Raw genomic sequence first — 22,299 nt, 5'->3', positions numbered from 1 at the left:
GCGAGCAGGTCAGGTCGGTGCTCTGCTTGTCTGGCTTTGCTCTGCACTTTCTCTTGGACGAGCTCCTGGTTTGGCCAATTTGTTGCTGCTGGGAGGTAGCCCGGGAGGTTTTGGTCGCCGCTGGGTGCTTTGCTGTCAGTGTTGCTCAAGGGAGGTTGAAGCGCTGTGAGTTGAGGACAGTGGAGCTCAACGGGGATGTGAAAATCAGGGAAAGGCCGTGTTGTCTGTGTGGAGAAATGGAAATCAGTGACGTGCCCGAGAGCTCAGGGGCAGCCCACGCTGGACTGAGGATGCTTCCCTCCTCCCCAGGTCTCAGCCGGCGCCTTCCCCTGCGTTGAGGTTGTCCGTCCGTCCGTCACCCAGGTTCTCCGTTTGAATCCGGCTCTGCCAGAAGGAGACCAAACGCCGGCCGCCGCTTTCCCGACGGGTGACGGGCTTCCCGCTGCCGCTCGGCCGCCCTGGCGCGGCCCGCGGCCCGGCGGCGGGAGGAGGGCTGGCCGGCGCTCTCGGCGCGCTTCCTCCCCGCGCCCTGGGTGTGCTGAGCCGGGGATGAATGATTGGGGCTCAACAAAGTGTTTAAACACCAGAATTGAAATTAATGTCCCCTCATTGCTGCCGAGGCTGCCAATACATTACGGCAAGCGCCTTTCCAAAGTGAAATGAATGTTTGTTTATCCTCATGAAATATACATCAAAACATGTTGGGGGGAGAGGCCCTTAATGAGGGAGAGGGTTGAGTTTCCATTAATTCCGGCCGGGAACGGACGCCAGGCCCGTTCTCTGCTCTTTTCTTCCCTCTCCAGGCTTGCTTTTTGAAGCCCTAACCTGTCCGCAGCTGTGGATCCAAAAGCATTAATATGGCTTTAATGAAAACTCCGGTTGATCTGTCCAAAGATATTGATGAGCGACCCGCAATCGTATTAATCTTCTCGTTGCGGGAGGAAATGAAGGCAGGGAGCGAGCGGGTCTGTCAGGTGTCACTCCGCAGGGCCAGGGGAGCCGGGAAGAGCCCGCTGCGGCCGCCGCCGCGGAGCCGGCGCTGGGCAGCTGAGCATCGTCGCCCTGCTTTGGGTGCGTGTGTCTGTATGTGCATACATATATATATATATAGAGAGAGAGAGAGAGATATTTTGGTTCAGGGTTTATTTTTCAATTCTGAATCCGTTTTGAAATTGAAAACAGAACCGGCACCTTTTTGGCTGGACTGCGCAGTGAAATTCCAGGCTGGTATTTAACATTCAAATCATTAAGTTTCTGCCAATAAATCCATTACTGTTAATTATATTGAAGGGGCTAACGATCCGTCGACAATATTCTGCCATTGATTTCCATTCGTGTCGAATCAGCTCCTGGCCTGTAATCCGTGCCGGGGCATGTGCGCGCGTGTGTTTGGGGGTTGGCTGTTTTTTTCTTTTTCCTCCCCCCTTCTCTTCCCTTTTGGCTTTTGCAGTAATGCGGTGCTCTTGCTCTCTCTGGCGATCCAGTGCTCCCGAAGTGCAGAATGTTTCTTGATAGGAACAAGCTACATTTCTTTATGGCTTATGGCAAACTGCCTTGATTACTTCTACTGTTGTACCCATTATGTGAATTAAATATGTATTCAGTTGCATGCTGCTTGCGTTGTTATTGCAGGGTGACATATGGTAGTGACTCAATTAGAATGAAACTAGCATTAGATAACCCTTCTGATTACAGGCATCCCAACCCGTTCCTTAGGCTGGCGGCTGCTGCCGCTTTGCCTGAACTCCTGTTACCGGCGGGCCGCGGGGTTTCTCTACCCGTTATCGTCTTCAGGCGGGAGCCCGGCGAGGAGGGAGCGTGCCGGCGTGCCGGGCGCATCCTCAGCCCCTCGCCGCCGCCGGCAAAGCCGGGCTGCAGTGAGCTACGCCGCTGCGGCGCGGCCCCGTGCAAGCGCCAGCGCCAGCCCGGTGGTGCAGGGCTTGGGTAGCGCTCGCCGTGTCCGGGAGCGCCCGCGAAGGCCGGGCAGCGGCGGAAGGGGCTTATGTGGCATCTGGCTCTGGTAAATGATACCAAATGGGAGGTGATTTTATTTATTTATCTTTTTCCCTGCTGCTTCTTTCTCCGAATAAAGTGAGCGCTGGGTGAGAAACGTCCTGGAAGCCGCACGGGGCTTTTCTGCTGCTCTCGGGTGCAGGGTCACCAGAGGGTTTGGAGAGCAGCAGAGTGGCGGCGGGTGGCTTTGTCACTGCTGCTCTCTGGTGCACGTTGGCCGGGTCCCCGGGGAGCCCCCAGCAGCCCCACGCTCGCCCGCTCCCCGAGGGGCTCAGGGGTGGGAGCGTGGGGGTGCGCAGGGGGTTGCATTCACTGAAACCGGAGGATTTTCTGCGTCCTTAGCTTCATTCTGGCCTGCAAAAATCAGTGCTGAAAACACGCCTAAATCTTATGCTTCTTGAAATGAGAAAATACGTAACACCCAGTCCCTCGTACCCCTCTGCTTCCATCGCTTCCAGCCATCCCAAGACTCTGCTCCATGCCAAGGTCGGAAGTGCTGCTGATCTTGTGATCAACTTTCCAATCCTGAATTTTGGTGGAAATGCAGCTGGGAGGTTTGGCTATTCCCCACCACACCCAACTTTTCTGGATTTATCCACAAGGTGTTTTGACTACCCAGAATTTGGAGAACTGCTTGGAAAATGGGTCAAAAAGGTCACGAAAACTTCCATGCAAAACATTCTCTTGTTTTGGATGCAATTTTTATCACAGCCAGCTCTGTATTTTGTGCCTGGGGGACTGAAAGACAGTAAGATACAAGTTCATTTTGTTGTTGTTGTTGTTGTTTTTTTTTTCTTAGTGCTGTTTGAGGTCTTTGAGTTGATTGGAGTAAATAAAATCCGTTTTGAAATAGTCCGTCCTCCCCCCGCCCCCGCGTGAAAGTCGCAAATCCACCGCTTTAATTTTGTAATTTTACAAATTAATAAATTTGTTTGCTGGCAAATTCTGATTAAAAAGTAAATAGGAAATGGATTAATTGCGTAAACCTGATTCGTTTCTAGACGCAAATCCCGGCCCATGAATTGCGTGCAGGCGCCGCTCTCGGCGCGCGTGCTGTGATTGGCAACCTGCGTCGTAGGGCCCCGCTTCTCCTCGCGCCCTGGGCAAAGGGAGTTTTTTTAAAAGTGAGTAATGACTGCGATCGAAGAGCAAATAACACGCTTGCCGGTGACAAGGTTTAGCTAAATACAAATTTTATCTGTGTATGTATATAGCTATTGAGGGGATACGTATGAACGGAAAATAATACAGCTTCACCCCCCCCCCCCCAAAAAAAGGCATTTGAGAGTTTTTTCACAGAAGGCCACCGAGTTTGGTTTGTAGCTTTTATTTCTTGTTTCTCTTGCGTGTGCCGCTTGTGAGCGTGCATTTATAGGTGTGTGTACCTAGGCATCGGTCTGCATGCACATTATGCTGTCAGACCTCTGTGGGAAGCTTTATACTCGCTTTTGCAAGCGGAAAGGAGGTTTGTACATGGGAATAAAGACCTTTTCCGGAGGAGTACCGGGAGTCTATGGCAAAGCTAGTTGTTTCTGGAGTGTCAGTCCTCTCTCCCTTTGCAGTCAATAGCCCAAATCCCCTTTGCTTCCTTCTGACTTGTTTTCTGAGGTGCTCCAAAGGCTTTTGTAACTCACCCTGGTCTTCACCAGGCGTCTTGCAAGGTCAGAGGCAAGTGTTTCCTGGCTCCGGCAGAATTCCCCACGTCTGCCTGAGGCTCGGTGTCAAACTGTGGGAGAGGAGGAGGTGTAGACGGCTGGGGAGCTTCTCCCCAGTAAAGGGTAGCCTTGGTCCGCCGGCAGAGGTGAGGCCCTCCCTTCCTTGCAAGGAGCCAGAGGATTTTGCCAGTTTTTCAGACTCAAAGCTTTCCTGGTTGCGCGGCGGGTTTTTCCTCCCAGACCAGCATTCCTAGGATGAGCTGTCAGCGGTATCACAGGGCTCTCCGGAGCAGAATTCGTCCTTTTATTGCTTGCGTTGCTTTTGCTTGTGTTGCTTTTGGCTGGAAAACCGTCAGCTCTTACAAATGACTGGCAGCAGCCAGCGTCAGGCCTTGGCAGGTGTGTAAACAAAGGAGGGAACGGGTTTCTTTTTTCTTTTCCTTTTTTTTTTTTTTTTTCCTTTTTATTTGGTTTTGAAGGAGTCATTTTAAGTATGCGTGTGAGATGTGCTGCGATGCGGTCCAACGTGCGTTCCCATCTGGGGCGTGCACTGGCCCTCTCTGGTTTTAGGAAGATCTCAGCTTTATTTCTGAGCGAACACAAGCGTTTGCAAAAGGACCGGGAGCAGCCTGCCCTCTCCGAGGGGGTGCCTGGTGCTGCCATGGCAGCGGCCCCCTCTTCTTGACCCTGCTCTGCGCTGTATCTCTGATCCAGAGGGACCGCGGCGAGGGGTGAGGAGGGTAAATTGAGCCGCCTGCAATCAGCTGCCGGACACGAAGGGGCTGGGGGAAGCGAATACGTGGGAGGCCGTGAGCACCGGGACAGTACGCTGCCCGCTCCCTGCCAGCCCCAAGGTTTCCCGAGTTCTTCAAACCTCCTTTCCGCCCCCACCCCGTGCGTTTCCTATAGCCTTTGCACGCATTTTCTCCTCGCCTCTCTGCGGTTTGCGGGTGCATCTCTGCCGGCCTCTCTAAGCCGCTTGAAGAGCAAAGCCCCGAGTCTGCAGGGCTGTCAAGGGCTGTCTCTCGCTCTCTGATTGATTGAAAAAGTTCTTGTGCATGTATGTTTTTTATTTGCAACGAAAAACACCTGAGTAGGTCTCAGTGTTTGTAGAGCCTGCTTCGCTCACGGAGAATGCAGACCAGCTTTCAGAGAACGGCTTAAAATAGCACGTCAGCGTTGCCCTCGTAGGGCAAACACAAAATTCTGAAAAAAGTGGACTTTTCTGCTTTATTTTTCACTGTAAGAAATGGCCTGTCTTTTTAGGCAGTTATTATTATTATTATCATTGACTGAAAATATTTATTTTGGTGCATTTCTTTGCCTCCGCTGGGTGCTGGGATTAGCTCTTATTCTCCATTAAATGTAAACCTTGGAGCTCCGGCCTCGCGTTCGCCCATAGCGGGGAGCTCGGAGCGACGGCGCAGCGATCCCAGCTCGCTGGCGAGCGGTCCGCTCTTGGCCGGTTGGTGTGCGTGGGCCCGGCCCGGCCCGGCGCCGGAGGGTAGCGCTTGCTCCTGCTGAGCTGAACGGGCTCGCTCTGCCGGCTCTGCTCCTCCTCCAGCCCTGCTAGAAGGTAAATCCAGCCACAGCGCTGGTATTTGTTCCCTAGAGGAAGGTCTAGATTTCAGCTTTGGGGAATTTCAAAGGAGTGAAAGGAGATGGAAAATACCGTGGGGCCACTAAGCTGTGAGCTGGAGTGGATTATTCAAGTGGATTAGTGACTTCTGATCAGGGGCTTGTGTAGAGCAGATGGGGGTTTGCCTGCCGCCGCTGTAGGGTCTGCAGGGATTACAGCGCGTGGTAGCTGGCTTGGAGACGTGGCATCACTGACAAATGCATGTTCTGGAGCATGTAGGGCTGGGCTGAGCCTGATGGGGCCTGGAGAAATAATCTCATTGCCGGCAGGGCGACCCTCTTGTCTTCAGTGGCCCAGCCTTCCCCACCTGGATGCTATCACTGACCATCCCTGGAGAGGTCCTGCCTTTCTGCCGGTTGCTGCCCAGCTCCTTACCTCATCCGTCCCTCTTTTTCCCCTGGGGCTTATGGGGGCCATCATTCTCTGGTTTCCCAAGCGTTGCAGCCTCCATGTTGTCTTTGGCTCTTCCTTCCCCGGGTGTCCACCCCCACATTGCGTGGGGGCGGCTGCAGATTCCTGCTGTGCATCTTCAGGGCACGCACTGTAAATCCAGCGCTTCGCCCTGGCTGCGGCACTTGGCTCGACCCTGGAGCTCACGTGCCCCTCTTCTTGGCGGTGGTCCTCCTGCCTTGACTGCCTCTGCCCTGGCTTGTGCAAACCTAGTTTTGAGGTGCCCGTTCCTCCCCAGTCAACCTGTTTGGACTTGCCCTTCTCCACCTTTCTCAAGCTGCTGTGCTGTGTGTAAGAGATGCAAGAGGATGTACCGCCAGATGTGTCATGCTCTTACCCCCTGCACTCCCCCGCGAGAGTGACCTTGCTGTTCCTAGGTGCTGTCTGCTCGCTGCCCCAAGCTCAGCAGGATGAGTCCCAGCCTATCTTCCAGTGCAGACCCCTCCTGAGAGCCTGGGTGCATCTCTTGCTACCTGTGCCCCGCTGGCAGCCCTTTGGGGCTGCGTTGACCTTTTGCATTTGTAATCTTGACGGTGCTGATAATGTTTTGAAGAAGACTGAACTCGCTGTTATCTGTATATCCTTTTTCCTTCTTGCAAACCCCTGTGTCCTCCTAGGATAGCATCCTAGAGAGCAACTGTGAGTCCTTCCCGAGGGGACTTGAGAGCTGCTCCTGTCCCCAGCTGGTGGCACTGCCTTGTTCCCTTGCACCCTCAATTGCCTCGAGTTTTTCTTGGCCCTGCAATGGGGACGTGGGGCTTCGAAGCTCCTGGCATATTCCTATGCTGGCATGGTTCCCTGGACACCTTGTCTCAAGAGCATTGCGGAGAGAGGCACAAGGGGCCACCACTGCTGCTGGGAACAGTGAGGATGATGAAAGGCCATGCTAGAGGCATCCTTGATGCAATCTCCTATTTTCTGCTCACTGCCAGCAGGAGATGGGGGTACCATAAAGCCGCTCCTTTTTCCCTGCCTCCCCGCTTCCTCGCCTCTCCTCTAAGCCACCGTGTCGATAGCGGGATAAAAGAGCGGGGTCAGAGGGGGCAGCAGGGGCAGGGGGCTGCCGGCTCTGGCTTTGTCTGGATCGGAAGCGCCATGCAAATCTCTGTAGGTCGTTTGGATGGGAAGGAAATTCCCTCTTTCCCTTCCTTCTTTCTCTCCACCTTACAGGCATTCACTTTTCCTCCCCTCTTCTCTCTCTCTCTTTATTCTTCCTTTCCCTTTGTAAAAAAAAAATAATAAATAAAATAAAATAAAATAAACCCCCAGCAGAAAGCAAGCTGTGATACTGTCGGGCCTGGCGTTGATGTTATTTATTTTCCTCAGTTGCTGCTCTGGAAGCCCGGAGTTGACAGAGCGGTTTTGTAGAATAGAAACATTATAGACTGTTACTGTCAGAGTGTTAAATGTGATGGATAGAGAAATACAGGAGAGGGAGGGGACTTTATACTAGCCATGTCTGCAAGCGAGGGTGCTCATGGGAAAATAAACCATCCGCATATAAGAAATGAATGAGGTAATGTGGCGGGAGGTAATGGACTCTTGCAACACGCCGGAACAGGGATGCGTACGACGGGGCGGGCTTAACCCTCGCTGCTCCGGCTTCCCCTCGCTGCGATGTGGGGCTGGGAGGCGTGGGAGTGTGAGCGCCGTGCTTGCTCCTGCAAAGGCCGTGCCCCAGAAATGATGGGCAAATGATGGCCGCCAAAGCTGAGGGCTCGCTCTGGAGCGGGAGGACTGGCGGTGCTGCACCTGTCTCCGCAGCTTGTGAAATACCTTTTGCACAAGCATCTTGTGTAGAGAGGCAGTCCTGCACTTGGAGAGAGGCTTGGGAAGTGCACCCAGATGGTAGGGGAGGTCTCCCTGTCACAGCTGATCCAGCCCAGCTCGCCCACGCGGTGCCTTGACTGGAGCACGGCTGCCCAGAGGGCACGTGGTGTAGACCCTCTGCTCATGGGCTGGCGCTTGTGGGCAGAAGAGGCTGAGTAAGGGGAAGGACTAGGGCAGAGCGAGCTGGAGGTGTCCTTCTGGGGTGAGGATGGCTTCTCTAGGGCTTGGGGTTGATATGCTTGCATGGGAACCGGAGTCTCTCCAATGTCCATGCCTCCTGCGTGTGAGAACTGGAGTCACTCCTGCTTGTGTATCATGGGAGCCAGTGTTGCTGCCTTTCGTCACAGGCGTACCTTGTCACATAGGTTTTTCCTCCTTTGGAAAACACCTTCTTTCTGGGCACTGATGTTCCCCTGCCAGGACTGATGGATGTACTTCCCAGGTTCAGTGTTTGAAAAATTCCCTCAGACCGTTCATCCATAGCAGAACTCATGGTGGGTTCCTGGCAGATGCTGCTGCTGAACGATTGGAGGCATGCAAGGAGTTGGGCTGTCCAGAGGTTGCCTCTGGCCCTGCCTTTGCTGGATCATACCTTGATTTTCCTCTCTATTTAGTGTAAATTATCGCTCTGGTTCCTTTTCATCAGTGTTTTGTTTTCTTTTAGTAAGATCAGAAGGCTCCTCGAAGCCCCCAGTGCGTGTGCTGCTCGCATGGTAGTGGTTGCTGTAGCATTGAACGGAAGCATAGCTGGGGGTCAAGAGCAGCCTGGGATGGGGCACCTTCGTGCCTGGCACCAACAGGTTCGCTCCGTGGTCATTGGTGGTGTCATTTTGCACTGTTGGGAGGTGCAAAGGTTGGGTGGTTCTAGGATTGGGGCCCCAGCTAGGATGCACGTGGCCCGTAGCAGCTTGTTATTCCCGCTGTCCTGCACCGGAGGCCGTTTCCTGTCTCTTTATCTTACACCTGGGGAAACACAGGCCATGTGCATCTCTGAGTTCTTCTTCTGGTTCGCATAAGTGGCTTTTCTAGTCATCTATGTAGCTCTGAAATTGTATTTTGGAGGCTAGTGAACGTTTGGTGCTCGCTTCGGTCTCTTCTCATTGCAGAGCCTCTCCGTAGCTCCCGTTGCTTTTGTGGCCTTTGTCTGAACTGTTTGCGCTTTGGTTTTCTACCATTCAGAGCAGATTCATGAACTTGCCGCTCTCGAGAAGATCGCGCTGGCGTAGCGTCTCCTGGATAATTTGCTCACGTAGGACAAAAGGAGTCAGTCTGGCAGAGCCTGGGGTGAAGCAGCGTGATTTCTGCTCCACGGGTGGCCAGGCTATGTGGACGTAGTGCTTTGTGCAGCCTGAGTGTCTGTGACTGCCCCTTCCCTTACGCTTCGCTAGATGGCCAGTGTGACCATGCCAAGTTTGTCATAGTCAGTGTGCATGAGTAATTAAATTATGTCCTTGTGCATTTTATCCTCGCTGACTTCTACCTACCATCTTATCTCTGGCTCATATGCAGCTTTGTTTACACTTCCTTTAAGGAATATCTCAGCCTTTCTTGAATTTTTACAAACCCACTTTATTTTTGTTCTCCTCTAACTTACTAAGCTACTCGTTTTCTGAGTAACCTTCAAAGTCCGTGGCCTTGTTGAAAAAAAACTATTTATTTTTACTCACTTCATCTCTTAAACAGTCTTTACTCCTCATGTTTACCTGGAGAATAGTTAAATTTGTCATGTATGAATAGCCAATAAAACTTCTAGGAATCTGAATAATATCAGTTATACTTTGTCTTTTCTGTTGTTGGGTGCTCAACAATCCTACTAGATTAGCAAGGTATGTTTTTGTTTTTCTTACAGGAACTGTGTTGCTTAATCTCTGTGGCATCATGTCCATCCTGTGCTTTATTCTATCTATTTATCATTTTAGCTGGTACTGAAGTGAGGCTCACAAGTCTCTGGATCTGTGGCTCATCTCACTCCATTTTTTAAAAATAGGGTATGACACTTGGTGTCCTCTAGTGTAATGAGAGATTGAGCTGCTAATGAAAATATGCAATCATTTTATTTCTGAGTCCCTGCAGAACTCTTAGACAGGTATTATCTGGTCCTGGTGACTCCTCATTTTTCATTTTCCAAACGTGTCCTAACATCACTTCTTCTGACATCTCAATCTCTGATTGAGCCTCAGCTTTGCCACCTGAAAGATCCACCTGACTTGGGGATTGCTTTGTATTTTTGCTGAGCTGCGAGACCTGGGTTCCCCTTGCCCATGTCCGAACCTTTCCTCCTGTACCGTGGGGTCTGGGCAGCGTGAAACAGCCTTCTCCGGAGATCACTGTAATGGATGCTCAACTGCAGGGTGGCTCCTTTCGCAGAGATGAACTGTAGGTCCTGTGACAAAGTTTGTCCTCTTCTCTCGGTTTGTGATGCTGTCGAGCTCCCAGCAATTTGAAAATTGCAAATGAATGCGTTTGAGGAATTTTCTTATATTTGCCTGCTGCTTCTGTAGGATTAGGCCAAATTTGTTTAGGATTCTGCAAGAATCCCCAGGAAGTTCTGGTCCAGGAGGAGCCTGGGTGCTCTGGCAACGCTGTGGGACCTTGCTGCGGGGGCCAGCCTGGCTCCTCCACGGCACAGGGCTGGCGAGGGCCGAAGGCTTCGAGAAATGTTTTTGGAAATCCGTTTTTGTTTGCTGTCCTTACATCTTCTCCTTCCTGAATGACACTGGAGCCAGGCACGACGAAAAGAATAAAAGAAGAGAATAACCAACTCTTTGTTAATCTGTTTTTTGCTTCCCTCCCAAGAAGGAAGGCTACTCTCCAAGTCAACTTGATTTGGTAAAATGCCTCCATTGCACCATGTCACAGATAATTTATTCCTGGTTGCTGTGATCTGAAGAAAAACAGATAGAAGGACCTCTAGTCACACGCGCGCACACACAAAAAAAGTTAAGTATTCCTGCTTTCGCTGACAGTACAAAGGTGTCATATACGAGAAGGATTGACACAGACCAAAGGGTCTTGTGGGAAATATGATAATAACTATAAAGAAGACAGATTATTCCCCAGTTGCCAACATTCAAACCTTTTTACAGTCAGTTCAAACATATAAAACTTTATTGCTGTAGCAGAAAGGGGAACAATTTCTGGTTGCACAGCTTTCCCAGGGCTGGGTTTATACTGTCTGTGTTATTGCTCTATAGTGGCATTTTAAAGTTTATTGAACAAGACTTTTACAATTGAAGGAAGTATATAAAACTGTAAATTTATTAGATTTTTCAGGATAAGTGCCCTTTCTAGTTGTGCTCAAGAATTCGGAGCTACGAGAAACTGCTAGTTACAAGACTTATTAATATTAAAGACTGAGAGAGCGCACATTTTATACCTTAACTGATCTAAAAAATAATATTATGATATTACTGAAAATCTGAGCTGTCACAGAGCAGGGTGTATGGAGTGTTCGTATAGTTTGTGTGTGTATAAATATTCTATAGACTGTGCAGATACACATACATGTGTCTGGCTATGCCTTGTGAGAGTATATACGCAGGTACTTATGAGGGCGTCTACACATGATACGTAAAGAAACAAATGTAGGTGTGTATTGGATCATACATAAATCTGTGTGTTCCTATACATTTTTTTTATACGCATTAATTTCCTATATTATGCTTTCTAATATGGAGGCTTGGTGCATGTATAAAGCTTTTGGATGATGCAGAAATACAATTAATTGGAGGCCTGTGCATATGGGGCAGCTAAACCGTGGTTGTTTGTATGTGGTATTCATGTGCAGCTCTATGCAGCTTTGTGTACAAGGATCCCCAGCATGTTAATTATGTAATTTATACCACATACAATATTCATTTGTTATTTTATGCCTAAATACAGTGCATATGTAAGTGATGATATGATGACAAGCTCCAAAGACCTCGGTGTCTGCCTGAGTCCAGTATCTTCACTTTAAGGCTGCAGTTAAGTAACACTAACAATAAATTTGAAGGGACTGGATTCTCTGGTCTGCAAATTTGCTCAGTGCTGCTTATACAGCAAAAAGAGAATATAATGCTGCCAGAGATGGCCCTTGGAGAGTTCCCCTGTGTGCAGTCCGTGTGGGAAACATGGTCTTGATGGGTCCCTGTTGTAAGTTTTCTTTCCGGCTCCGGGATGGTTTCACTAAATACGTGTCTTGAATTAAAATAAGTCACCAATGTGCTCTTCCATCCGTTGCATGGGGAACACTGCTGCCCGCCTGTGGTGGCTGGGCTCGGAGAAGGGAGGTCCCTGGCAAGGGTTGTGGGGGCTCGGGCCATGTGCATCTGACACCTTTGCCCACTGGGGCACCTTTGCAGCAGGCCACAGTCACTGCCTCTTGCCTCCATCCTCTGGTTCCTTTCCATCCTTTTACTGTGTTAGTCTTTTTAATTAGGATTTCTATTAGATTTGGCGAGGTTTTAGCTGGGGAGAAATAATCTCCCAGTAATTGCAGTATGTGCTTGCATACTTTGAGGAGGAGGAAGAATATGAATCAGAAATGATAGTGTTTGGCGATAGCCAACACATTCTGAACCCTGGGATGTCTCTGCATCTCTGCGCACATAAAATGGGTCCTCGTTTAGAAGTGGATGATGATAGCAAGCAGTGGGAATCTCCACCCGGGCAAATTGTCTCTTTAAACATCTTTCTCTTCTGCTGGCACTGGGTTGGGGGCAGGGAGAGAGAGTGGTCGGGAATAAATCCCCGCATTAAGGAGGAGAGCTTTTCTCTAGCGCTTGGGTCTGTCAGTCCAGCACGGCAGAGCAAGGAAATTTCTTCAACTTTGGCATCTGTGATGGCAACTTGAAAGGGCTGCGGGTCCTTTTGAGGCTGAAAGGGAGTAAGCAGGAGCAACATGAAACGGCAGCGAATGTAAGGAAGTCAATAAGCCCTGAATCTTTTATGAGACCTTGGATATTCCGATCACAGCTCCGCTGACACCGAGATTGGAATACAGATTACGTGAGAAAGCGTCCGTGACTCGAAGCCCACTCCGGGTCTTCTGCATGTTTTTATCTTGTCTCCCCATATTAACATTTTGTGGATGGTTTGGGGAGTTCTCCTCTTTTTCTCCTGCAGGGAAGGTACAGCTTAGGCGTTGTGGTTACTCGGAGCCAGGGCTGGCTGGAGAAGAAGGTGGGAACAACGTTAGTGCAGCTAATGGGGCCAAGACCTTCATCCCTGAGTATTGTTAATAGCAAAACGAGGCTGAGCGTGTCAGAAGAAAAGGAAAGCACACGGATGCCTCGTAATCCCACGCGATGGCACTTGAATTGCAAGGGTCCGTGCCGAATTCGTTTTGGGTTTGGAAAGAAAAGGGAAGTGGGAGAAGATCAGGAGGATAGGGGAAGAAAATAGAGACCCCTGCGCTGAGATGAATTTATGCCTAAGCACTTGTCTTGGGAATGCAAATGTGTTTAAGGCTCTCTGAGCTAAATCACCTCTTTTGGGAAAGGGAGGGGGGAGAAGGGGAGGAAAAAAGAGAAGTATGACACAGAGCGGACACCAGGAGAATGTGAAATGAGGGTTTGCTGCCCCTCCTCCTCCTCCTCCTCCTCTTCCCGCGGCCTGCGCACTGGCGAGGAGATGGCTGGCACGAGGATGGGGCCACGTCAAATCTGATGCATCAGCGGGGGGGTCCCCAGGATGCTGTCCGGTCCCCTGGCCGAGCCGGGGGCCGGTGTGGATGTTCTCCGCTGCGGCGGCATCCCTCGCCTCTCGGGTGCACGCGTCTGCCAGCGTGCCAGGAATAACGCGGCATCCCGGAGAGAAAAGGAGCCCGGGGAGGAGGGCAAGGGGAAAAGAGGGGAAAAGGAAAAAAAGCGGCAGGCAGGAGGGGGCTTGGGAGGACGCGGCGGCCCCGCTGCCAACTGGGCAGTTGTGCCGCTTGTCGGGAGGCTGCCGCTAACCACTCGTTACAATTAAAATGAAGTGTCCGTCAGCGGCTATCTTCGCTGTGTGGCCCATATGTTTCTGAGCTGATACTGTCCGGATTATTCTGTTTGGGAGAACGATAACGGCTGTTTATAACCTTGGCAAAGACTGAGGCCTAATCAGGCTGGAGCACATTTTCACTGACTGCCTGATAACGGGCTGTTAGCTGCCTTATCGCCGGGGAGAGATAGGCCAAAATAAGCAGATCTGCGAGCACAGGAGCCCAACCGAGAGGCGCGTACTCTGGCCTGGCCTTTATTTTTAGATGCTTTTTCTTTTCTTTTTTTTTTTCTCCTTTTTTTTCCCCTTCTTTCCTGGCTGATTTCAGCAAGAGAAGGGGGATTATTGAGCAGGAGGGGAGGGAGAGCAGCAGGTTTCAAGTCACATCAGTAAACGTCGTGGAAAAATGTCGCGGGAGCCTTGTGGTCCTCTCTCTCCGCATGACCACAGCTTAGCCCCTGCCCTGTGGTGGCTGACTTACTCCTGAATTGCCTGGGGTATGCGTATCTTCGGGGAAAACAGCCACCTCCATCCATCAGTTCCTCATGGCGTCCGTCATTCCTTGGCTTTCTGCTTGCTTCACCCTCTCCATCTGTCCTCTCTTCTTGGTGGCTGGCCCTCCCTGGGCGGATGTGCTTTTGGCCACTGCATCCCCGGTGATGCTCGGCAGCGAGGCTGGACCAGCGTCGGAGCCCGGGACCATGTCAGTCCCCGAAGGCACGCGTCCCCTGCACCTGCCACCCACGGCAGAGTGAGGGCACTGGTCCTTCCTGGCAGTGAGGAAGGGGGGACAAAGGGGAGCAGGCTGCTTTTGGGTGGCATCGGTTTGGCGAAGAAAGCTGTTTCAAAAGAGGGCAGTTCTGTTGGGTTTGTCCTCAGAAAGGAGTTAAGCAGAAAAGACGATGTGTAGTCATAAGACCTGAGCATTCCTACTGCAGATGCCATGTTGAACTAGAGCATCTTGAAATCTCATTCACTCAGGTAACTAACTAGCCTGTTTCTATCCTCCCTCTTCACTCTTTGCTCACATGCAAGAGCTGTAATCTTGGGGAGCATGGATGGTTTCTTGCGTGTTGAAAGGAACAATATTCAACTTGGCCTTAAACAGGAGGTCACCCCACAACTGCTCCGTCCCGTGCTGGGGAGCTGAGGTCTGTTTTGAAGGGGGCTACTGGGCTCCGCTGCCGAAGTGTCACTGCAGCGATCTCCCTGAAGACACCTTCACCCAGTGAGAGTGGTTGGGGCGTCTTTCTAATCTGGACTGGTATTGGGCTATTCCCAGGAGCTGGATTTAGCCCGATGCTGTCTGTGGCACGGCCGTGTGATCCCAGGAGCACTATCCTCCTCCCCAGCATAGCCGGAGTCTCACTTTGTCACACCTGTGTCTCCTCTCTCGAACCTTCCAGTGGAAACGGTCCAGATCGCCAGCGCCGCTCTTCCCTCCCTCCCTCCTTCCTTCGCTCAGGCTCCGTACTCTGCCTCAAAGTCTCAGGCAGGTGTTCAAATAAATAATGCAGCTAAAAATACCTTTTGGCAGCAGCTGGGAGTTCTTGTGCGCGGCGCCGGAGTGGTGGGAATACAGCATCCCCGCTCCACGGGCAGGTGCGTATGTGAGCTCCAGAAAGTTAGAACAAACACTGCAGGCACAAGGGTCTACATGCCTTCTGGGCCCGTCGCAGCCTCGCAAACAAACCGAGACGTTTATTCTGTCCGCCCCGGTTTTGAAACAGGCGTCACCTTCACTGAGCGCGTTCGCAGTTGGCTTTTGTTAGGAGGATGCTGCCGGGGGGACCCACCAGCTGCATCCTAGCTTGTGTGCGAATGTCAAGCTGTCCCTGCGCTCAGGCTGTATCGGCAGGCGTCAGGAAATAATAGTTTGCACTTCAGTGGCGTCTCAAAGCATTTCCCTTTGGAGAGCGCTTTGTAGGCTGGATCATGCAGCCACCTCCCGGGAAAGATGCTATGCTGTGCTCGGCCACCTCCAGGGTCTGCGAGAGTGCTCATCGCTTGGGGCTTTAGGAAGGGGGCTTTGGAGGCAGAGCTGTGAGGAAAACAGGAGAGGCAATTTTGTCTGGTTTGCTAGAACTGACTGTTGTAAAATCTTCTCTAAAAAAAGAAAGGAAAAAAAAAAAAAAAAAAAAACCCTCTGTTGCCTACCCCTTCCCAATTCAGCTGAATTGACAGTAGTGTTTCCTTCTCCCTTCAGCCTAGCTAGGCCGGACCTGGAAGCCCCCAAGCCCTGGTGGGTGTAGCAGGACCCATCTCCACTGGCGCTTGTCTCCTGGCTCTGCTTGAAGACCTGCTGAGAACTCCCCTGGCAGCTAACTGTAGGACGACAGTTTTAATTATTGCAGCAAGAACATGGCTAGGGGCAAAGCATCTTTCATTTGGCCACAAACAAAACTGACCTTGGTTTTCTTCTTGCCTAGCCAATAGCAAATTGTTCGCTCCAGGTCAGTGCAGCTCCCGCGCTGATGGACAGAGGAGAAGGGCTAATCGACTGCTCCTTTCCTGTGCTCGTGCGTTTTGGGATGCCTTCTGAGCCAGCCGTTTGTGCCTTCTGGTGGGCTGTCCATGTGCACCTCTGCTCAGAGAGCTGTGCACAAAGCCTTGTGTGGTGGTGGCAGTTGGCTCGTCTCACCAGGCTGCTCCGTGCATACCATATCCCACTTTTCAGAGACATTAAAGACAGGATTTTAAACAGAATCTGTATCTTTCTCCATGATGTCTTTAGGAGACATTGCATTTTGGGAAATTGCCTCCCCTAGGAAACCCTGGTACCCTTGAGAAGGGCAGTGGAAGTGGCTTGTTAAGTACCCAAAGCAAATAATTCTGCTTTAGTCCAAAGACAGAGGCAGGGGGAGCTGAGATATTCCTGCGTTTTCAGCTGCTGGTGGTGCTCCTCACTCCTTGGGGACGCTGAGCTCTGCATGGAAGGAGGCATGATCCTGCTTATAGTGCTGTCAAAAATTACGTTAACTCTTCAGTACAGATGCTCTTCCTTTACCTTCCCTTCCCTGGGAGCAGGTGTGGTGAATTCGGGTCACTTCACTGTCCTGCCGTGCTTTGGCCACGTTCTGGGTTTGGCAAGGGCTCCCTTTGAGGCCCAAAAGGATGAAATCTAATAGTGTGCTGGAAAACGAAATTCCAGACAGTGGGGAAGATGCTATCTAGGAATTGCTGGCTGCTCTTCCACGCTTTTTGGGTATATTTGACTCTCCTAGGCCTGTTTCAGAAGCGGAAGTGCAAATGCAGTGCAAAATCCACTCAGGGCTAGGCGGCTTTTGAGTGGAAACATGGAAAGCTGTTGTGTGGTCCAGCGCATGCACCCACAAGCATATCCATGGTTACTTATCTCACTCCTTCGGGAGTGGGGGTTTTCGGCGGCTCAACAGCCTGCTGCAGCCCATGAAATGCAATCAGAGCTGTGTGGATGCCACAAGCTAGGGCAAAATGACTCTTCCCATCTCGTCCTGCACAGAACGAACAGAGCTCAAGGTAAAGTGCTGGAATTTCGCGATGACCTTTTCTTAAAGCATTATAATCAAGTTGAACGTTTCCAGTTGTCCCACTAATGTTTGCCCCATGGGGGAACGTGTCCTGCTTTGAGGAGGATGTTTATGGCGACTACCACACATGCCCCGGGAACTAATTGTGCTGGATGCCAAATGCCTGCCGTGGGCAGGGGGAGGAAGGGGGCAGAGGTCCGGGGCTGCTTCATGCCTCGTGCTCTAATACAGCCAGGGGAGCGACTGCCGCTGAACGCTGTGCATCTGCTACAGCCTTTGCTCAGGGCTCTTCAACACACATATCATAAAACACACGCAGCCCTGTGTGTCGCTGAGCACCCGCAAGGCCTCTGAAGTGTGATTTCAAGGCGTTCCTCTTGGCTCGGGCTGTGGCATTAGTGTCTTTTGCCTGGGGATGGTTTGGAGTTACTTGAAGGAACCTGGGACTAGAGCCAGAGGGACTTGACCCAGGGATATGTAGAGGCTTGTGGCCACAGGGAGCCTTCGAAGTCCAGCCTGGACACAGAGGAAACCTTACTGAAGAGGAAAGATGAGTTGTGTTTACCCTGCTGCATCTCTTAGACTGATCTCTCTCGTGAGATCCCTCTGGTCTCCTTAGATTGATGTCTGTTATGCTTCATCTGGGGACATGGTGTTCAACCGTCGAAGTCATCTGATCTCAAACAAGAAGCTACCATCCTGTCACCTTAACCTTATGGCTTGCCTGGCATGGGGTGACCAGGGTTTTCCACATCCCTTGGCCAGCACTGGAGAAGGTGACTCTGTCTTCCTTGATGAGGAAGGTGGGCAGGCTCTACTGCATGTCCTACACTGTCTCTCAGAGCCGCACAAGAGAGGTGACAAAGGCACGTTTAAGGCTGCTTGTCCAAACATGGTTATGTGTCTCTTGCAGGATTAGGAGGATGGCCACCTTGCTCTGGGGAGGGAAGATATTTTTGCATAACTTTCCCCAGCCAGACAGAGGTTTGGCTTGAAAAGTCTGGGGCCTTTGGGCTTGGGTTTTTGGCCCGCATAGATTTTCAAAAGATATTTAAGGGATGAAAGATGGAGGAAATCCTGTGTCTGAAACGGGTTATAGGTGTGGAGAGACATAGGAACTGGAAATTGAAGGGGCTTTGGCGATACCAGAGGCAAGGAGGTATTTGTGGGAGGTGGTGGAAGAGATGCTGCCCAGGGTGGGGGCAACCAGGCCAGAGGCAGCAGCAGGGGGAACCCAGCCAACGCTTGCCAGCCTCGTTGGTTGAGAGCTGCTTCCCAGAACCAACAGCCACATCCATGCATGGGGTAAACCCCTCTTTGCCCTTATGCCTGGGCTAGTTTATGGGCTTGGCTTATGGTCCTTGGTCCTCGGTCCTCAGAGGATGCACATTGCCTGAAGCATCACTGAAAGCCCTGGTGTCCTGGTTTGTAGCTCCTGGTTTTCGATTGTGCTCACTTTCCGCCTGTTCAAGCGTGAACATGCAGTGGCAAAATGAGAAAGGACAGGGGTTAAAAACAGCCACTGTGGTAATAATCGCCTCTCCCTGCCCGTCCTCGGCGTATCCCTGCTCACGGGAATCGTTTCCGCTCAGCCTAACGAGGTGCCCTAAAGTGCTGCGTGTGTCCTGGGATGTGAGATGTGAGGGGCCTCTCCGCTCGTGGGATAACACGAGGCATTATCTCACGAGGGTGCGCTGGCTTTAAAGGCTCTTCTGGCACAGCTGACATTTAGCTTGCAATGACTTGGAACAATACATATTTATGAAGAGCGAGCAGGAGGATGGCGAGGTGCTGGCTGCAGCCTCATGACCCCAGAGACACTGAGCTGTTGTGTGCTGCAGCCAGGGCTACAGTCGACTCAGACTTTATTTTATTTATTTATTTGAGCTTTCTCATTGAAATGTTGCAGCAACCCCTGTTCAGTGTTGTTCCCTTCTCCCCCTCTCTCCGCGCTGGCAGTGGACAGGAAGGCTGGGAAGGAAGACTACTGAGCTGGGAGCTGGGTGGTGCTTCCCAAGGGCTGGTGCTCACTGGGCGAGCGGCTAGCAGCCACGTCATCCCTTGCCATGTAGCTAGCCCTGGGCCTTGTTTACTGCAGGCTGCTTGAGCTGTGTTTGAGAACAGGAATGTAAATTTTCTTGGGGGCTTTTTAAGAGGTGTTTGTCAGTGTGGTTGGTACCTGGCTGCTCTATGGACATGCACATGTTTATTGTCACGGTGAGCCACCTTCTCCACACAGCTGGGCTCATCTCCAGGGCAAAACGTGGGATGGAGGAATAGTAGGTGATGTTATTGCCCACCTTCCCTCCTCCTGGCAGGCCTGCTTCCCTCCTCCCCCTCACTGTGTATCCAGCTCTGCTGGGAATGGGCCCGGTCCCATGTCCTCTTTCTGCAGAGCTCCCTTGTGTCCTGCCATGCATCTGAATTGATGTCCCAGGGGGTTCTGGCCTAGCTTAGCAGGAAGCCTCAGCTTGGGAACCTGGACCTATCTCCAGCATTGCCTGCAGCTGCCCAAGCTGCCATTGCGAGGAAAATGTGTAGGTCTTGGGGGAAGATCACTGCGCATCCTAGAGATGCACAAATGGCCATTTTCCAAAGGCTTGTTAATTTAGGCTGGTTTTCCTGGAGGTGGCCAGAAAAGTACTTCTTCACAAGCGTGCTAACACTTTCATCCTTCATCGGCAGCTGGAGGGTGTTAGAACTTTTGCTAAAGGAGAATCAGAAAGGTGAAAAAAATCCTTTGTGGGTTTTTTTTCCTTTGGGGTGTGGGAGGTCCACCTCCTTTCTTCCTCTCCTCTTTAAACAGATAAACCTTGAGGTTAGAAATGAAATGAAAAGAGTAAAATTACAGTTGAGATGCTCTGCAGAGTTTCACCCCAAGTGGGCCACATTTGACAGAGTTTACGAGCAGAGGACAAGGGGGCCTTGGGTAGAGGAGGCCCCTCTTGCAGGAGGTGTGATCAGGCTCACTGCTGGAGAGTAGCGCTGGCTGCATCACGTGGACGTGGTTTGAGATGTGATGGTGATGCTCAGCTGCTTCCTGCTCTCTAATGTGTTTGTCCTATAGGAGGTAGAGCAGTGCTTTGGGATAGTTGGGAAAACGAGCCACAGGACCAAAGCCAAAGGTCCCCTTGAGAGTCAAAGACAGAGCAGAGAACTAGGCTGAGGTCCTGGGACCCCTGTGTGTGGCTGAGCCCTTTAAGCTGACTCAAGTCCAGTTTTGGAGTATGTGTCCACTTCTCCTAGGCTTTATTCCCAGGCATTAAGTATTTGCTGATCAAGCAGTCTCCCGGACAAGCGTGGAGAAGAGCTCCCATCTCTCTGCCCGGCATCGTGATCCCATCTCAGTTTGGCACCGGCCTCTCCCTCCTGCGCCTTCCCCCGGGCAGGGCAGCGCGCTCCTCCGTGCCGGGCAGGTTTCCCGCACGCAAAATGGCTCCCTCGGCGCTCCCCCCGCTTCCCTGTCCTCCCCCTCCCCAAAACTTTTTGCTCTCAGGTTCACTGCAGAGCTGTCCTCCGTTTCAGTTGTTCCTGGCTGTCAGAGGTTATATATATCTGCTCTGCTCATGCTCATCCTCTGTAACCATTTTCTGCTACAGAATCTTCTGGCTGCTCGTTGAAGCCTTAATCCGTAATGCAGCGATCAATGGGTGTGCGCCTTTACCACTCGGATGCTCATTTTTTAATCCCTACTGCCTCCTTCAATGTCATCCCTTCCCATTTTTCTTTATAGAATTTCAGGTCTACTGTACCTGCTGATTACTTAGCGGAGACCACTGGACATCTCCCTTAATTAATTCCATCGATTTCTCAAATCCCACAAGGTTTGGGGTCCTTAGATTTCTGAGGCAGCTAAATGGAATGTCTAAATTCCGACATTTTCCCTCTATAAATTGTTTTGCCAGGGAGACGCTGGGAGGCAGCTCTTCGGCTTTATTTATTTGAAGGTGATATTAGCCCAAGAACCTTGCCCGTCCTTGCTGCGGGCGGGAGGCTGGCGCGAGGAGGGCGTGCGCAGGGGACCGCGTCCGGCCGCTCGCGCCCCGGGAAAGCCGGCACGTGCTGCGAGGGCTCCGCGTCCGCGCGTCCGCGAGCCGGCGTCGCCCATCGAGGTGGGATGCAAGCGAGGAAGCGGGATGCAAGCAGCCGCCGGGTGCGGAGCCGAGGCCTTGCAAACGCAGTAAAGCTCTGCAAAGGGATCTATTTACCAGTTGGGGCTGGAGAGTGGCAGAGCCCTCGCCGCGCGAGGCAGGGGAAGACTCTGTTGCTATGCACAGAGAGCTTAATTTTATTATTACTCTCTGCTATTTAATGTCTGTCTCTCAGGCAGCTGGTGATGTTTTAATGAAGCTGGAATTGTATAGTCTGTAGCGCTGGATAATCGTAAGCTGCCGAGTCAGAATCAAATTAATAATTCATGAAATTAAAGTGTATAATTAATTCGAACTGTGCAGATGAGGAGGGACCCGAGTCCTTGAGCCTGGAAGGAGCGCATGTGTGTCTATAAAACATGCATGTGTATGTCTTTCTGCAGAGATAGAAACATCTACATTGTGTCTCTGACGTACCTGTGTTCCTTCACATACCTTCAACATCTTTCCTCCTGAGCCCCAGTTTTGGGGCCTTTTTGCCTTCCTGGACTGTAAGGGTTAGTTTAATTTTGTGTTGTTTGAGAATTTTCCCACATGCATACTTTTTTTCCAAGCTAAAACTTCCACATGAAGTCTTGGTCCGAAAACAATGATATTTGATGGGGAAAACATATGATATTTGGGGAAAACACGTGGCGACAAGTCTGAGCATGGCCATGTTTCCCTTCCTCTAGAGAGTGGAAACAAGATGTGCTTCTCCCCTTCATGTTGTTAATTCTTTTATGGCTGTGCCTGTTTTCTGACTTGACCTGGTGTGAAATAACTGTAGATAGAGCATACACTGCTTTGCACTTGTAAGGACTTCTGCATCAGAGAGTCCACAGGACCTGTTTGGGCTTTAAAAGGAGGAGGGGGTCAGCTGGCTGGAGCAGCGATTGCCCCAGATACATGGGAGAGACGTTTGCCATGGTGGCTTCCTGGTAACTTGTAGAACAAGAGAAGGGACTTGTTCCTGACCACATAATTAAAAGCTGAAGGGTCTTGAGTTATTACTCTCGCAAGTAGGAGATGCCATGAATGATGCAGGCTTACAAGTTTGTGACATGCCATCTGTAAGTGGAGAGAGCAATTTAATCCTTTCCTGAACAACA

At 51.1% G+C, this 22,299-nt stretch overlaps 1 protein-coding gene and 1 long non-coding RNA gene across 8 annotated transcripts in view; both read left to right on the top strand.

Moving 5' to 3' along the window:
* PBX1 (PBX homeobox 1) overlaps positions 1–22,299 on the top strand; it is a 154,581-nt gene that overhangs the window by 75,712 nt on the left and 56,570 nt on the right. The gene's annotated exons all lie outside the window — the stretch shown is intronic.
* On the top strand, positions 13,884–15,072 carry LOC134143163 (uncharacterized). The gene is made up of 2 exons (XR_009959047.1): positions 13,884–14,529; positions 14,657–15,072. It is a non-coding gene; the product is annotated as an uncharacterized LOC134143163 (long non-coding RNA).

The sequence above is a fragment of the Rhea pennata genome, chromosome 8 (genome assembly GCF_028389875.1).
Source record: "Rhea pennata isolate bPtePen1 chromosome 8, bPtePen1.pri, whole genome shotgun sequence".
NCBI lineage: Eukaryota > Metazoa > Chordata > Aves > Rheiformes > Rheidae > Rhea > Rhea pennata.
This window is presented reverse-complemented; position numbering and strand designations above follow the sequence as displayed.